The sequence below is a fragment of the Peromyscus leucopus genome, chromosome X (assembly GCF_004664715.2).
Source record: "Peromyscus leucopus breed LL Stock chromosome X, UCI_PerLeu_2.1, whole genome shotgun sequence".
Classification (NCBI taxonomy): Eukaryota; Metazoa; Chordata; class Mammalia; order Rodentia; family Cricetidae; genus Peromyscus; species Peromyscus leucopus.
The window spans coordinates 79,483,025-79,500,218 of NC_051083.1; the positions used below are offsets into that span (position 1 = coordinate 79,483,025).

Sequence of the window (17,194 nt, forward strand, 5' to 3'; positions counted from 1 at the left end):
ACTACACCCACAAACTACACCAAGATTCCATAAGGCTACTGAGGCCAGACAATGTATAACAACAGGATCATATTTCTTACAAGGTAGTCCAAGGAGACCACTGTAAGAAACTATGAACATGAAACCCAAATTAGGCTTTAGAAATATGGAGGCCATGGAATGTACTTTAAGGAAACCATATATATGGAAGAGAGTAGCCAAAGAAGGAGGTAACATGTGCTAATAAGCAGAAGAAATAGAGGGATAGGACTACTTAATGCTACTGGAGACAAATGATTCTATGATGCATGCTTGAGGGTGGAAATGGAGCTTCAAGCTTGATGTTTATGTTTTCAGTTTTGTTTTGGTGTAGTCTTTCCTTGTCCCCATTCCTACTGTTTGGAGTGAGAATATTTGTGTGTGTGTGTGTGTGTGTGTGTGTGTGTGTGTGTGTGTGTGTGTACAACTTTTTGTTTTAATTGCACAGAGACTACAGTTAGGAGATTGGTTTAAGTCTGAGAAAAAAGGAAAAACATTTGCTTAGAGTTTGGCATTTTCACATATCTTGAGACTATTAGAGAGTATGGGGTGTTTTAGAATTGGAACAAATGTGGTTTACATCATCAAATGTCGATGAACGTATGGGGACCAAGAGGGGGATATAATTTGAATGTTAAGTGCACATGAGTTTGAACACTTGATCTATTGATGTCGGTACTGTTTTAGAATATGGTGGACAGTTTTGGAAAGGGATTCTTGCTGGAGGATCTGGGCCTCTAGCAGCCATCCTCTGCTCCTGTCTCTGCTTTGCCTCTTCACTGTGGATACTGTGTAATCAGTCAACTCACACTCAAGCTACTCTGCATCCACCAAAATGATAGACTTTTACCCATGAACTATAGAACAAAGCAAACATTTCTCCCCTTCACTTGTGTCCTGTTAGATATTTATTTGGTAACAGCAATAAGAAAAGCTACTAATACAACAGCTAAACAGTAATAACTTACCTAGAAAAAATGTCCTTCAGAAATAAAGCCTGTCACAAAAACAAAACAAAACAAAAAATAAGGGAATACATCACCACTGGGACTGCTTTACAAAATATGCCAAGCCCTCTTCACCCTGAAATGATGTGACACTTATTAGTAACACAAAAACATGTGAAAGTATAAACTTCCAAGTAAAGGTAATTATACAGTAAAATTCAGAATACTCTAATTCTGTATTAGTAACTTTTAAATAAATGTAACTTATACTCTTGAAGTTAAAAAACAAAAGTATCAAAAATAACTGCATTACCCAAAACTTTTCGATCACATGAAATATCAAAAACATATATTAATCAAAACCATCAGACTTCAGCTAGTAAAAATCTAAACTTATTTTTTATCATCAATATTCAAAGTTATTATCACCTTGAACCAGACCATTGGAGGCCAAAGATGTTTCGATGTTTCTCTCAAGGTTTATGGTGACTGTATAGATAAAACTTCTATATCTTTGCAGCTAGGAGACAAACAAAAATATATTAGAAATGGAAATGAAACTCAAGTACTTAAGAAGAAAAATAATCAAGTCCCAACAATGACCATAAGAGAGCAGGAAATGAAGGGGGAATTATAAATCTGCAATAACAAGTTAATTCTCCCCTTACCAATAATTAAATACAAATTGGCACAGCCATATCTGAATGGAATGGTAGAAGTCACAAAGCCAGCACAGTTGTTTGACAAAGATCCAGCAAAGCTGAGCCACATGATGACTGCCATGCCACCTTTGGTTTTCATCTCTACCTGTTACATCCTTGGGGCACTTTTAATATTTGAACAATTTGAGGATATTGGATTTATGGAAAATTCCTTATAAATCATTTATGCCTTCTCCAATGAATGATGCTTCTAAGCTTACTCAGGAAAGTCCTGAGTTCTCACCTGTAGATGTAACTGTCTTATTAAATAAGAAACACAGAACCAATGCAAAGAAGAAAGCCAAGAAATCAGAGCTAAGAGCCTTACCCGCCTGGGGCAGCTAGCCAAGAAACCTCTCCAAAAAGGGGCCTACTTCCTGTGTGTTTGTCTTTATATAGTCTTTCTGTTCTGCCTTCTCATTGGTTGTAAACCCAAACACATGACTGCCTCATCATTGCCTGTATGTACAGCCCTCCAGGTCTTCTATGGTATTGAGACTAAAGGCGTGTGTCTCCAATGCTGGCTGTATCCTTGACCACACAGAGATCTACCTAGCTCTTTTACCAAGTGCTGGGATTAAAGGCATGCGCCATGAACACCCAGCTCTGCTATGGCTTGCTATTAGCTCTGACCCCCAAGCAACTTTATTTATTAACATACAATTAAAATCACATTTCACTACAAATAAAATACCACCATACCCACCCCCTCACTTTGAGGGAGATATCCTTATCTACTTGAAGGTCTTCCTTATGCCTTGGAGGTTGTGACACATAAAGAAGAAGCCAGAGGTCTCTTCATGAGGCTATGAGACATTCTTGAAACATTTGTCCCTATACTTACACTGGAACAAGATATTCAAAACAAAGTAAATTCAAAAAGGTTAACAAGATCTGGTGGGCTAGAAGAATTGGCCACAGTTCAGATTACAAGGTTCTTCCCACTGTACACTCAGACAATTACATGGCATACAACTCTGCCCTACATAGACATTTTGATAAGTAAAGTATGGAATGTAAAAATGATAAAAGTATGAAGTGTTAGGACCTCCCTCTCTTAGAAGTTAGCTCATGTGGAGCCACTATAATGTCATATGACCAAGGAACATCAGAATGCCAGGATTAGACATATAGACAAATTCTATAAAGATATAAATGTGAACATTGATTGTATTATGCCAGAATTTGAATAATAACTGCAGCAGTTTGGGCCTAAGGATGTTTCCTGGGAACTTTGACCACTAGGAGTTAATAATACATTGCTTGGGACATGGAGAAATGCCCAGGGTTTTTGAATATTTTGTTTTGGTCTAATGTTCTTGAAGCAACCAAAACAACCAGCCTGAGCACAGGCTGCCATATGCCTCTAGATTCTCAAAAATTGGGTTATAGTTTTATGAGTAAGAATGATAAGACTGTTTATTAATGATGTCTAAAATTGGGGAGAAATGATTTAGAAATGATAACTCTGTTCTGTCATAGTTTATTAATGATGACTAAAAGAATAGCAAAAGGAAGTGAAACACATGTCCAAATACAAAAATGATATGATCTATGTTTTGGAACATCATGAATGCATCCCTGCTCACTTTCATCTCTATGACTCTTTACACCCTCTGCAGGACCCATCTACTGCCGGGGAATGGCTCCCAGCAATAAATGGTAAAATTTTCTAATAAAAATACATGATGTTACTGAATGTATGGAAAAAATTTAAAAAATCAATTACATAATAATTACATCAAACTTATTTATGGTTTAAGGACATATTTAGGGTGAAAAGAAGGGAACAGAGGCAAAGATATCTAATGTAAATGAAAAGAAAAAAGCATGAGTTACTTATACTAAAGAATGAACAGAGTTCCTATTAAAAAAAAATTAGGAGACAGGAGAGAGTGGAGTAGCTAATGGTGCTTGTTGTTCTTACAGAGAACCTGGGTTCAATTCCTAGCACCAACATGGTATTTCCTAAGTATCCATGACTCCATTTCCAAAGGACCTGACCTCATCTTATATCTGTAGAAATCATAGATGCATATGGAATATACTAAGAAGAGACACACATAAAATAAAATAGAATAAAAATTTATAAAAAGACAAAATGTCACTATCTCATGATAGAATAGTCAATTAATTAAAGAGATATAATAGTCAATTAATAAAGAGCATATGAACATTACAAATACATATTCATCCTACATCAGAGCAACTAAATGTACAACATTGATACAGAAGATCAAAATCAATAAATAGATAATATATATTGATAATAAGAACGTCCATATTCAACAGGAAAACATCACTTATTCATTCCAAAAATCAGTAAGAAAACATTAGAAGTGAGCAATACTTTAAATGAAAGGTGTTTAACAGCTATATGCAGAACATTCAACCCTACAAAGAAGAGAATAATCATTCATCTCAGACTTGCATGTAGGATTCTATACTTTTTATAAAATGCAATATGACTAAAATCATATCAAGTATTTCTCCAACTCAATATGAAACAAGGAATTAATACAGAAGTTGAAAGCTTCATAAATCTGTGAAAAGAGTATAATATACTTCTTAATGACTATTTTCTGTCAATGAAAAATGTGCATATATGTATATAGTTCAAGTTTTAAATAAAAGGAAATCATGATATTTTTAACAGCATGGATAAACCTGGTGATCATTGCCACCACTCGAATCATTGCCTCTGAGTTTTATTTAAGGTACTTCACGTGCATAGAATGCTATAGAATATTATAGGAACTAGATATTCCTTTCAGCCATATCGAGATTTTCTAAATGCATAACATTGTTGTTAGGAAGTAAATCATAGAGATGTAGTAAAGCTACCCCATGTAACTGCTACTTTCATGGGAGTCTTCCATTGTGCCTTCTTCTTTGTCTCTACATTTCCCATTCTCTAGTGTCCACTCTTCAACCATGTTCCATAGCATTAAACATTTTATTTTTTATATTTTGAAATTAAATTTTTAGCTTCTATGATGACTAACAACACTAGTTTTGAAGTAATTATAACACATTTTGGATCCATATTCATCCCCCTCCTTCCTCTTCCCATCCTTTCCTTTTCTCTTTTCCTGCATATTTTATCTTTCTTAATTTCTTTCTCTGTATTCTATTCTTTAATTACTATATCTATACTCTCCTTTATTTATATTTTCCTTGATTTCATAATTTTCTCTATTTTCATTCACATACTCTTATCTCTCTCCTCTTTCTATTTCTTTCATCTGACCATCTCTCGCTTCTATTGTGTTAATACTGCTATTTTCTTCTCTTTCCTTCAATTTACCTTTCTTAATTTTTTTCTTTTTTCTCATTTTCTACGTTTTCACTTTTTTAATGTTAAGAAAATTCTAAAGCATATATATTTAAAACCAAACAATAAGTCTAAATAATTTGAATTTCTGCGACTTGAAATCTTAACCACTCCTAACTCTAAATGCAGCTTTTCATATTTTTTCCTTAGAATTTAAAAAAAGAAAAGGACAAACTGAATGACTTTTACCTCTTCTTTTTTTCAATTGTTGCTATTGTTTTCTATCATTAAAAATTATTTAACCTGCCGGGCGGTGGTGGCGCACGCCTTTAATCCCAGCACTCGGGAGGCAGAGGCAGGCGGATCTCTGTGAGTTCGAGGCCAGCCTAGGCTACCAAGTGAGCTCCAGGAAAGGCGCAAAGCTACACAGAGAAACCCTGTCTCGAAAAACCAAAAAAAAAAAAAAAAATTATTTAACCTTTTGGAAGACATTTTTGAAACTTTGTGGATTATCACTATCAGCATGATGACACTGTGTAACAAAATGTACAAATTTATTATTGTGACTCAAATATTAGAATTTGTATGGCTTCTCTATTTACTAGCAGTATAGAACAAACAAACACCTTCCTTTCTTTCAGCCTCAATTGCTTCATTTGTAAAATGAAGATTGATATCTACTGGAAAGATAGCCCTAGTGCTCCTCAGCAGATTGAACTATAGAAGGTTTCCTGAAAGTAGATCCTTAATCTTTATTCTTTCAATCATTCACTTAGAAAACTCTTATCTGTAAATGCCTATGTCTGATAGTTTGCCATATAAATCTTGCTAAAGGTGTCTTATTGGTTTCCTAACCCAATTTTTTTTTCTATGACCTAGGAATCATCCATTAGAAACATGCCACATTTTGTCCTCCAAATTCTAAAGGAGAGTGAAAACCTACTTAACTCTAAAGTTCACCTTATTCCAAGTTACTAAAATAGCTTTTATCATAAATACACAATAATCTTCATGTCCCTTTTGATAGAGTCAAATAGAGATGGCCTATGACTCCAAAACTAATATCCTCTGGTTTTGTTTTGTGTTGTTGTTGATTTTGAGACAGTGTCTCATTATATAACCCTGCAGGGTTAGCCGGGCGGTGGTGGCGCACGCCTTTAATCCCAGCACTCGGGAGGCAGAGCCAGGCGGATCGCTGTGAGTTCGAGGCCAGCCTGGGCTACCAAGTGAGCTCCAGGAAAGGCGCAAAACTACGCAGAGAAACCCTTTCTCAAAAAACCAAAAAAAAAAAAAAAAAAAATAACCCTGCAGGGCTTAAAACCTTCTACTTGATACATAGACCTGGTTGTCCTCAAATTTATGATGATCTTCCTGACTGTGCCTCTCGTCTGCCACAGAGCTCTATGCTACCATGCACATCAAATTCTTTTCAAATAGTTCATCTCTGTTCTTAAAAATCCTCTCATTGTTTGTTTAAGGATAACTGAGTTCAATATGATCCATTTCCTGTCTTCTCTATTGAAATTGCATTGAATGAAGTTTGTTGTACTTGTTTAATTTGTTTTTCATTACAGTTTCTTCTTTGACACTACTTAACCCAGTTGCTGAGAAGGAAAATTGACACAATACAAGACCAACAAAATAAATCAGCATTCAGTGAAGCACTTGGTCAGAATTAAGTACTCAGTAACTTCCACTTACTGTTGATTTAATCTGTTTCTCATTGACTGACATTTTTGTTATTGCTGGAAATGTTTTCACTTTATTACACTAAATTAAAATACTGCTGTTTTTACCCTTTCAAAATTATACAAAGATTTCCATTCTTTTCTATAATCATGGTATGTTTGAATTTTAAAATTTAGTTGAAATTTAGGAAGTAGATTTCAAATTTCCTATGTTCTCTTCTTAGAAGTGAATCCTACAGGGCTGTTCTATAGATGAGTTGAGTAATAGAGGCACACAATGTAGATTCAAATGACTTTCCAAATCTGCTTGAATTAGGTCAGATCAAGTTTTATTTGTTTCAAAGTATTGGTTTTGAAGGTACATTTTTCTTGTCTTAGCAAACCAAAAAATATATATTTTCTTGCAAAAAATAACACTAACCCACAAAAACATTTCAAAAAGGAAAAGACTCCAAAGAATTTGTGCTTAGCAATCTATCCAGGGATTCTGCTAAAAATTCAATTTGATAACAAAGGGAAAATGGATTTAGAATAAAATTCATCTGACATTCCCAGATTTGAATTCTACACATAAATCTAGTGGCTTAAAAGTTGTAACAATCCTTTCAGGTTCATTATGTCAATTATCATCTGCTTTTATGCAAGCTAGATTGTAACTGCATATGCTGAAGAAGATACCTCCCTTGTTTAAACTCCACACTCGCTTACAAGTGTCATTATGGAAATTATTATTGAGAAGTAGTTTATCTCCTTCCTTCCAACACCAGGACCAAAGCCTTGACACAGCTCACAGGCCTTCCTCTAAATTGGGTCAGACATATTAATGCTGCTCTATTCGAGTAGCTTTCAAATTGGGAAACAATGCACAACCTCCTGGGAAGGTCTAAAAGATGTAGACTTCCATACCAATTAAATCAAAATATCTGCAGTAGAATCCAGGTATTAGGCATTTATGAATCCTCCCAGATGAATATAATTTGTGTAGAAAACCAATACTCAGTTTGATTGGAGACTTGATATGTTATAATTCTTAAATATTTTAAGAAGCTATCACACATACTTATTTCAATTTAAATTAACAAATAGCAGCCAATCCTCAATGAAAGAATTAAACCCCACCTTTAGAAGACTGAGAAGGCTTCATAATCAGTCCATTGCATAAGAAGAAATAATTTGTCAAAAAAATGATTCTGGAGAGATATCAGAGAAAAGAATGCATTTATAACAGCCTTGATGTAGAAAAAATGATTTTGACAAATGTAGAAATGGAGAAAAGATGTTTTTATTTAAGTGGCAAGGGTCTAAGGAATGGTGGTAATACTGAGGTGCACACTGCTAGATAGGACTTTTATACTTATGTGTCCTTAGTGAAACTTATAAATTACTATATAAACCTTTAGTGGTTTCCTGGCAATGAGGACCCAGATATCTATATTTTTAGCAAGCACCCTGATGATTCTGCAACCTGACCTTTACCTAAAAGAAAATTGGATATTATATCAATGGGGAAGATAGTATTGGAGTTCTCTTTACCATGCCTCCCATTTTCTTTCCTAGACACATAGTATTGGACACATAACCCCTCCATCAGTATTTGCTGCCCCCATGTGGAACGGCTTAAGAATTATTCTTTATCTTCCTATTCAGTTGCTGTAAGTGACCCCAAAAGGTTAATTATATGCAAATTTAGAGCAGACAAGCAAGGTCAGTAAAATCACCAAGTTAATTGAGATATCTCACTTCTGTCTTTTCATATTCCTGTAAAGATAAATTTATGTTTAGATACATTCAGGAAATGTGATTCAACTCTCTAATGGGATCACCAATTCTTATAGATTTTGAATGGCAGGCCAAGGACAATGTTCTTTTGGAATGAATTTTGTTTGTGTTGAACAATAACTTTCTAGAAGTAGAGTTTTGGGAAGATTAACACTGCTTAAGCACTCAGGGTGGTAGCTCGATGAAAGAAAAATGTAGATAAGGAATTATTTAGTCCATTGGACTCATTAAACAAGCAGAATGGTAAACAAGGAAAGAAATAGACATGGTGGATATGACAAAAAATATTAGGAAGAATCCAGTGGCTTATTCATATAAAGAGTACTGGAGAAAAACAATTTTCTGTCTTTCATGGTAAACCTTGTTTCCAAATCCTTTGGCTAAAACATTGATCAGCTTGGCAAAAGTTCACTTAACCTCAAAAGTCAGTTCTCTTGAAACAAAAGAACTTCCTCCATTCTAGCTTGTAACTCCCATGCCCAAAACTTAGCAATGTTTCTGGTTTTGTAAACAGAGATGAGTATGGTTACTGAATCCTTTGCATAGGACAAGTGACAGGTTGTGGGTTGAGGCATAAAAGCATGTACAGATGTTACTTTAGAAAACTCCAGGTTGCCTAAAACTGTGACGAGATTGTTTGAGCCTTAGCCAGCAACAGTTGTTGAATTTGGATGCTTACAATGTGCTAAGTATAATCAAAGTTACTTGCATGTTAGTCCTCACACCAGTGTATGAATTCTTAAATACTACTATCATTCCTTTTTTATACCAGAATATGATGAGGTATATTGAAAATTTCAGATTTGACAATAGATATTAAGAAATAAGAAAGCTGATGCTGGAACAATGGCTCAGCAATTTAGAGAACAGGGCTTGGTTTCCAGCACCAGCATTAGGCAGCTCACAACTGCTTGTCACTCCAGTTCTGAAGAATCTCATGGAGTATCTTGGCCTCTGATGTCAATAGGCATACACGTGGTACACATTCATATATATTAGCACTCACAAACAGTTATGTATTAAAATACATAGATGTTTGTTTGTTTGTATTAAAAAAGGAGAAAGCCAGGATTAAACCTCAACAGTTTGGCTCCACTGCCTTTCTAATAATACCTTGACATTATTGGAAGAAAAAAATCTTTTATCTGGCATGAGTGTGAGAGTGCTCCAAAACTTAAGTATAAAGCTATTTCTACACATGTCCCAAGTGGAAACTCAAAACCAAAGCATCTGTAATAACTCCCCTGGATAGAGGCAAAATAGTCAGTAGAAGGGAAAGATGGCAAAAAGATAAAGATACTGAGCACTTGTGAGAGAAGAGCAACAGAAAGAAATAAGATAAAGTTTGTAATGCTGCTGAGGGTGCAGGAATGGATTCATTTTCTCCACTGATTAAAGAACTAAAAGCAGGAAATAAGTATAACCTAAAATCTCAGAGAGTCCCTATAGTACCACCATATGACACTAGCAAATTCTGGGCCCATCATGGGGTTCTTAGTCTCATTAATAAAATAAATTAAGAATGGACCCAAATGGAAGCTCAAGGATAATTAGAGGGTTTTATTTTCTTATTTTTAAGATTATAATTTGATTACATTTTTCCTTTCCCTTTCCTCCCTCTAAACCCTCCCTCATACTCCTCCTTGTTTTCCTGCATATTCATGGACACTTTTTAAAAACTGTTATAACATACATATAACTATATGTACAAATATAACCTGTTCAGTCCTTATAATGCCACCTCCAAATAAAAAAAGGACAGGGAAGGTTCAGGTAAGTGTAACTCCTGTAGTTACTCCAGAGGGAAGAAATGGAAAAGAGATAGAAAAAAATGTCATTTAAATTAAGCTGGGATGGAGTTAAGCCACACACCAGGGAGGAGTGGTTCAGAGAAAGATTAAAGGAAGTTCATTATCACTAGGGAATCTAAGAATACATGGGGGCTCTGGCCAGAATCCCAAAGAGAAAGATAAGAGAGAAGAAAAATGAATAGTTATGCCTTTCTTCATGAGAAAGGAGGGCAGACTCTTGGGAGAGGGGGTGTTGTTTTCATAGAATTATTTCCTGCTGTCTAGGGGGGCATGGTATCTCTATGGGATCCTGTAAGAAAACTAAAACAATGGATAAATCTCATTAAGATTAGCTGTAACATATGTAGCCAGTCTTAGAGTAATGGGTAAGGCTTATATCTCAACTTCTGGCTAGAGGTGTAAGATGGTGTACTATCTCAGCTGGCCACCTTGGAATTGTCTTGAGCAGTTTATAATTGAAAGCTGATCTTTGAGTGGTGTTTGTCAGTTCAGTGGAATCATTATGAACCAGGTAGAATCATTGTTGTGTGGCTCCATCTTCCTTCTGGAGACTTTAGCGATCACTGTTAGGAAAATTTTATTATTCACTGTGTAATAGTTAAGCATTATTAATATCAAAAAAAGAGCCTCAATGACCTAGGCTCTGGGACACAGTCAGTCCCAGGGTACCCTCACCCAACTCTGCCCCAGTTGCTGGCCAGGAGGGAAAACTCCTGCGGGCAGGCCACCCCTCATCAGAACCTGCATTGGACCATGGAATCTGCAAGATCCATACCCTACCCCAATATCCATCTGCCTGTGACCCCAGTAACTTCTGGAGACATGGAATCTGCTAGCTCCCATTGGACCAACAGTTGCTGGTCAGCAGGGAAGACTTCTGCAGGCAGGCTCCCCCACCAAAACCCCCCATCAGACCCACCAATCTACAAGACCCATGCCCTACCCCAAGACCCAACCCCCCGTGACACCTGTGGCTTCCTGAGACACAGAACATGCCCAGCTGTCACTGGCCCAAGAGAAGCTTCCTGAGACACAGAATATTCAAGCTCTGAATGGACCAAGAGCCCTGATAAGACAAAGAGCAGCTCCCTGAGCCACAGAACCAACCAGCTTAGATTGGACCAAGAGCAGCTCCCTGAGATACAGAATCTGCCAGCTCCAATTAGACTAAGAGCTAAGTTTGGACCCAGAGTAGCCCCCTGAGACACAAACACAACAAGCATATAGATTGGAAAAATAGCAGCTTACTCAGACACAGGTACCACTTGCACCTATTGGAGGAAGAGAAAAAAATACGTACAACAATATAAAGAGCAATATAGCATCACCAGAAACTAGCTCTTCTACAACAGCAAGACCTGAACATCATAATGTAGATGAAGAAGAAGAAAGCAACCTTAAAAATAACTTCATGAAGATGTTAGAGGTCTTTAAAGGGGAAATGAAAAATTACCTTAAAGGAATTGAGGAAAAGACAAACAAAAAAAATGGAAGAAATCAATAAATCCCTTGAAGAAAGCCAAGAAAACCATGAAAAAGCAATTAAACATGTGAAGAAACCAATTAAAGACCTGAAAAGTGAAAAAGAAACAATTAAGAAGACACAAAGAGAGGGAATGTGGAAATAAAAAAATCTGAGTAAACAAACAAGAAACACAGATGCAAGCATAAGCAAAAGAATACATGAGATGGAAGAGAGAATCTCTAGTGTGGAGGATACAATAGAGAACATAGAGTCATCAGTCAAAGAAAACACCAAACCAGAAAAAGTCATAACACAAAATTTCCAGGAAATCTGAGACACCATGAAAAGGAGAGAGGAAAAGGAATATAGACAGTTATATAAAGAAATAGTTTTAAAAATAAAAAATAAAGTATTTAAAGTGACAGTAAAGGTAATATAAAAAATAAGCCATGTAAAGATGGATATTACACAGAGAATGTGTATTATGTTGTCTTTGGGATTTTTAATGGCAGAAAGACATTTGATTGTAAAATGTCTGCTTAGTAAAATCAATATATGTATTTTTAAAATATTGTGATTTCAAAATCTATGTCAAAGGATACTTTGCATTGGAAAAGAGGCTATGCTTTTGTTTCCACAGAAGATGAAAATTCGTGCATTGCTACCAGGCTAATATGGTTTGACCAGCCAAGACCCCCCAGAAAGGTCTCCAATAACACCATGGCCCAGATGATTCAACATCCAGAATGGTTTCAAGGCAACTGGCTCAGACAATGCAACCTCACAGTCTACTCCTGTCAGGACTTGACTGTATTTCTTGCTTGATAACTGATTTGTTATATATAATATTACTATGTTAAAGTTAAAAACTTTCCTTTTTAATTAAACAGAAAATGAGGAAATGCTGTGGAATAATGCTCTTGTACACTGGTTTAATAAAACACTGATTGGCCAGTAGCCAGACAGGAAGTATAAGATGGATAAGCAGACAAGGAGAATTCTGGGAGAGGAAGGCTGAGTGAGCAGATGACAGCCCATTGTCCAAGGAGCAGCATGTAATAGCACACAGGTAAAGCCACAGAAAACGTGGTGACATATAGATTAACAGAAATGGACTGAGTTTAAGTGTAAGAACTAGTCAGTAGTAAGCCTGAGCTAATGGCCAAGCAGTTTTAATTAATATAAGCCTCTGTGGGTTTACTTGGGTCTGAGATGCTGCAGACCAGGCAAGACAAAGGAAAACTTTTGGCTATGTAGAAGAAGAATACCAACTCAAAGGCACAGAAAATATATTCAACAAAATCATGGAAGAAAACTTTCCCAATTTAAAGAAGGAAATACCTGTGAAGATACAAGAACCTTATAGAACAGCAAATAGACTAGATGCCCACCCAAAAAAGTCCCCTTGTCACAAAAGAATTAAACCACTAAACATACAGAATAGAGAAAGAATATTATGAGCAGCAAAGGAAAAAGGACAAGTGACTTATAAAGTCAGACCCATCAGAACAACACCTGAATTCTCAATGGAGACTTTGAAAGCTGGAAGGTCCTGGACAGATGTAATGCAGACACTAAGACCATGGATGCCAACCTAGACTATTTATCCAGCAAAACTTTCAATCACCATAGATGGAGTGAGCAAGACATTCCAAGACATAAACAGATTTAAACAATACCTATCCACAAATCCAGCATTACAGAAAGTACCAGAAGGAAAGTCTGGTCCAACCAAAGTTCAACCAAAGGAAGTCAAATATACTCACAAAAACACAAGCAATAGATAACTCCATAGCAGTAAACCCCAAAGAAGGGAAATACACACACACTACCACCAAAAGATAACAGGAATTAACAATCACTGGTCATTAATATCCATTAATATAAATGGTATCAATTCACCTATAAAAAGACACAGGCTAATACAATGAATATGAAATCAGGATCCATCCTTTTGCTGCATACAAGAAATAAACCTCATCCTCAAAGACAGAAAATACCTCAGAGTAAAAGTCTGGGAAAAGACTTTCCAATCAAAAGGACTTAAGAAGCAAGCTGGTGTAGCTATCCTAACATCAAACAAAATAGACTTCGAACTAAAAATCAATTAAGAGATCCAGAAGGACATTATATACTCATCACAGGAAAGATCCAGCAAGATGAAGCTTCAATTCTGAACGTTTATGCCCCAAATAAAAGGGCACCCCAGTATGTAAAAGAAAGATTACTAAAGTTTAAATCACACATCAAAACCCTCATATTAATAGTGGGAGATTTCAACACCCCACTCTCACCACTTGACTGATCTGCCAGACTGAAACTTAACAGAGAAATAAGGGACCTAACAGATGTTATGATTCAAATGGACTTAATAGATGTCTACAGAACATTCCACCCTAACAGACAAGAATATACCTTTGTCTCAGGACCCCATGGACCTTCTCTAAAATCGACCTCATACTCAGTCACAAAGAAAATCTCAACAGATACAAAAAAATGGAATAACCTTCTGTATTCTTTCAGACCACCATGGCTTAAAGTGAGATTTCAACAACAACAAAAATTACAGAAAGCCTACAATCCCATGAAAACTGAATAGTGCTCAACTGAACCACCAATGGGTCAAGGAAGAAAAAGAAAGAAATTAAAGACTTCCTAGAATTGAATGAAAATGAATTACTACATACCCAAACTTATGGGACAATATGAAAGCAGTGTTAAGAGGAAAATTCTTAGCACTAAATGCCTACATAAAGAAGTTGGAGAAATTTCACACTAGTGACTTAACAGTACTCCTAAAAGCTCCAGAACAAAAAGAAGCAAAGTCACCCAGGAGGAAGAGATGCCAGGAAATAATCAAATTGAGAGCTGAAATCAATAAAATAGAAACAAAGAGAACAATACAAAGAGTTGGTTCTTTAAGAAAATCAAAAAGATAGACAAGCCCTACTCAAACTAACCAAAAAGCAGAGAGAGAGGGCATCCAAATTAACAAAATCAGAAATTAAAAGGGAGACATAACAGCAGACACTAAGGAAATCCAGAGACACATCAGGTCATACTTTAAACACATGTACTCCACAAAATTGGAAAATCTGAAAGAAATGGACAATTTTTCTGGATAGCTACCACATACCAAAGTTAAATCAAGACCAGACAAACAATTTAAATAGCCCAATAACCCCTAAGGAAATAGAAATAATCGTTAAAAGTCTCCCAACCAAAAAAAAGCCCAGGACCAGATGTTTTCAACACAGAATTCTACCAGATTTTCAAAGAAGAGCTAATACTAATAGTCTTCAAATAATTATTCCACACAATAGAAACAGAAGTAATGCTACCAAATTCCTTTTATGAAGCTACAGTTACTCTGATTCCCAAGCCACACAAAGATGTAACAAAGAAAGAGAATTACAGATTAAACTCTCCCATTAACATTGATGCAAAAATACTCAATAAAATATTGGCAAACCAAATCCAAGAACACATCAAAACAATTATCCACCATGACCAAGTAGGCTTCATCTCAAAGATGCAAGGATGGTTCAACATAAGAAAATCTGTCAATTAACACCATTATAAACAAACTTAAAAAAAACACATGATCATTTCATTAAATACTGAAAAGGCCTTTGACAAAATCAAACACCCCTTCATGATATACATTCTGGAGAGATCAGTATTACAAGGAACATACCTAAACATATTAATGTCAATTTATAGCAAGCTGACAGCCAACAACAAATTAAATGGAAAGAAACTCAAAGTAATTCCACTAAAATAAGGAACAAGACAATGCTGTCCACTCTCCCCATATTTATTAAATATAGTACTTGAAGTTCTATCAAGAGCAATAAGAAAGCAAAAAGAGATAAAGGGGATACAAATTGGAAAGGAAGAAGTCAAACTTATACTGTTTGCATATGATATGATAGTCTACATAAGTGACCGAGAAAATTCTACCAGGGGACTCCTATAACTGATAAACACTTTCAGTAATGTGGTGGGATACAAGACAAACTCAAAAAACAATCAGTAGTCCCCCTATATACAAATGATAAACAGGCTGAAAAAGCAATCAGAGAAATATCACCCTTTACAATAACCACATATAACATAAAATACCTTGGGGTAAGTCTAACTAAGCAAGTGAAAGCCCTGTATGACAAGAACTTTAAGTCTCTGAAAAAAGAAATTGGAGAAGATATCAGAAAATGGAAAGATCTCCCATGCTCATGGATAGGTAGGATTAACATAGTAAAATTGTCAATCTTACTAAAAGCAAACTACAGATTCAATGCAACCCCCATCAAAATTCCAACACAATTCTTCACAGACATGGAAAAAACAACACTCAACTTCATTTGAAAAAACAGAAAACCCAGGATAGCTAAAAGAATCCTGCATAACAAAGCCAGCTCTGGAGGCATCACAATCCCTGACATCAAGCTCTACTGTAGAGCTATAGTAAAAACAGCTTGGTACTGGCATAAAAACTGACATGTGGACCATTGGGATCAAATTGAAGATCTCGACATTAAAACACACACCTATGAACACCTGATCTGTGACAAAGAAGTCAAAACTGTGCAATGGGAAAAAAAAGAAAGCATCTTCAACAAATGGTGCTGGTATAACAGGACATCAATATGTAGAAGATTGCAAATAGATCCATATCCATCGCCATGCACAAATCTCAAGTCCAAGTGTATCAAATACCTCAATATAAAACCAGTTACACTGAACCTGATAGAAGAGAAAGTGGGAAGTAGTCTTGAATGCATTAGCCCAAGAGACCACTTCCTAAATATAACACAAATAGCATAGACACTGAGAGCAACAATTAATAAATGGGACCTCCTGAAACCGAGAAGCTTTTGTAAGGCAAAGGATACGGTCAATAAGACAAAATGACAGCCTACAGAATGGGAAAAGATCTTTACCAACCCCACATCTGAAAGAGGGCTCATCTCCAAAATATATAAAGAACTAGAGAAACTACACATCAAAATAATGAATAATCCAATTAAAAAATGAGCTATAGAGCTAAAAAGAGAATTCTCAAAGGAAGGATTTCAAATGGCCAAAAGACATTGCTCATCATCCTTAGTCATCAGGGAGATGCACATCAAAATGAATCTGAGATATCATCTTACACCTATCAGAATGGCTAAGATCAAAATCACTGCAGACAGCTTATATTGGAGAGGATGTGGAGCAAGGGGAATACCCCTCCACTGTTGGTGGCAGTGCAATCTTGTACAGCAACTTTTGAAATCAGTGTGGCAGTTTCTCAGAAAATTGAGAATCCATCTACCTCAAGACCCAGCTATACCAATCTTGCACATATACCCAAGGAATACTCAATCATACCACAGAGACAAATGCTCAACTATATTCATAGCATCATTATTCATAATAGCCAGAACCTGGAAACAACCTAGAGACCCCTCAACTGAAGAATGGATTAAGAAAATGTGGTACATATACACAATGGAGTACTACTTAGCA

The 17,194-nt window shown here is 36.0% G+C and overlaps 1 long non-coding RNA gene across 1 annotated transcript; it reads right to left on the reverse strand.

The window, feature by feature from the left end:
- Positions 1-488: 488 nt before the first annotated feature.
- On the reverse strand, positions 489-9,891 carry LOC114686083. The gene is made up of 3 exons (XR_003733527.2): positions 7,748-9,891; positions 1,395-1,485; positions 489-1,015 (listed from the first exon to the last, which is right to left on the reverse strand). It is a non-coding gene; the product is annotated as an uncharacterized LOC114686083 (long non-coding RNA).
- Between the last annotated feature and the right edge of the window lie 7,303 nt (positions 9,892-17,194).